Source organism: Penaeus vannamei, chromosome 39, assembly GCF_042767895.1.
Source record: "Penaeus vannamei isolate JL-2024 chromosome 39, ASM4276789v1, whole genome shotgun sequence".
NCBI lineage: Eukaryota > Metazoa > Arthropoda > Malacostraca > Decapoda > Penaeidae > Penaeus > Penaeus vannamei.
The window spans coordinates 13143216-13145217 of record NC_091587.1 but is presented as its reverse complement, the minus strand read 5'-3'; positions in this window follow the sequence as shown (position 1 = coordinate 13145217).

The window sequence follows — 2002 nt, the reverse complement described above, 5'->3', positions numbered from 1 at the left end:
ATGACAATGATTGTAATGAAAGTAGTAAAAACAATAATAATAGCATTGATAATAATGATTAATATTATAATTGTTATTATTATCATTGTTATTATAATGATAATAATAGCAATACTAATGACGATGATAAAGATAATAACAAAATTAGTAATGCTAATAACATTAATTATTATAATAATGATAATAATAATCGTGATAATAATAACAATAATAATAATAATAATAATAATAATGATAATAATAATAATGATATTAATAGTAATAACAATAGTAGTGATGGTAATAGTAATAATAATAGATGTGATGATAATGACGATTATAACAACAACAATAATAAAAGTAATAATCATCATCGTCATCGCCATCGCCATTATCATCACATCATCATCATCTTCTTCATAATAATAAAAATAGTAATAATATTAATTATATTGATAATGATAATGAGAATAATGGTAGTAACAATTATAATGATAACAATAACAATAATCATAGCAATGATGATAATAATTATAATAATGCTAATGATGATCATAGCAATGATATTCAATCACAACAACACTAACAAATAATAATAATAATATTAATAGACTGTAGGCTTTATGTAGTATGATTGATATGATTATAATTATCATTGTTATTATTATCATTTTCATTACTGTTATTATTACTATTTTCATTATCATTATTATCATTATCATTATCATTACAATCATTATCATTAATATTATTATTATCACTATTAATACCATTACCATTATTCATCATCACTATTATCGTCATCACCATTATTTATCATCACTATTATCGTCATCATCATTATTATCCTCACTATTATCGTCATCATTATTATCATCATCACTATTATCGTCATCATCATTATTATCATCATCACTATTATCATCATCATCATTATTATCATCATCACTATTATCGTCATCACCATTATTATCATCATCACTATTATCGTCATCACCATTATTATCATCATCACTATTATCATCACCATCATTATTATCATCATATACACACCTCCATCCCCAGCCTAAACCCGGCTCGTATTCCCGCGGTCTCACAACTCATCACAACTCATCACAGGATCCTATGACGAGCCGACACCAAGGGGAAGGGAAGGCCAGGGCTAGGAATTCGTAGCCTTTCGTCATCCACAAGTAGGTCTAGTGAGGGAGTTTCTGTGTATAAGAGAGGTGTGGATTGATAGAGAGAGAGGGAGAGGCAGGTGGGTAGGTAGGGAGATGGGTAGGTAGGTAGGTACGTAGGTAGGTAGGGAGATGGGTAGGGAGGGAGGGAGGTAGGTAGGAAGATGGGTAGGTAGTTATGTAGGTAGGTAGGTAGGTAGGAAGGTGGGTAGGCAGGAAGATGGGTAGGTAGTTATGTAGGTAGGTAGGTAGGTAGGTAGGAAGGTGGGTAGGCAGGAAGATGGGTAGGTAGTTATGTAGGTAGGTAGGTAGGAAGGTGGGTAGGTAGTTAAGTAGCTAGGTAGGTACGTAGGGAGATGGGTAGATAGATAGGTTGGTAGATAGATAGCAAGATAGATAGGTTGGTAGATAGATAGTGTGATGATTAGATTAAGAACAAGGAATGTTTCATTTTACTAAACGAAGTTGATGGATGGATAAGAGAGCAAATAAATAAATGATGTAATAGACCAACAGAGAGATAGAAATGGCAATAGCATGATAAGTGGATGGGTAAATTGGGTAATATTTCGGTAATAGGACAGAAAAATTGATACATACCGCCATGTAAATGTATAATGAATAGAGAGAAAGGTAAATAGTGTAAAAAAAAGAAATGATGATAATAGACAAAAATGAAAGTGTATGAAGAATAGTGAGAAATGTAAATAATGTAAAAAAAAAGAAGAAATAATGATAATAAAAAAAAGAAAGTGTATAAAGAATAGAGAGAAATGCAAATAATGTAATAATAATAATAATAATAATAATATAATGAAAGTGTATGAAGAATAGAGAGAAAT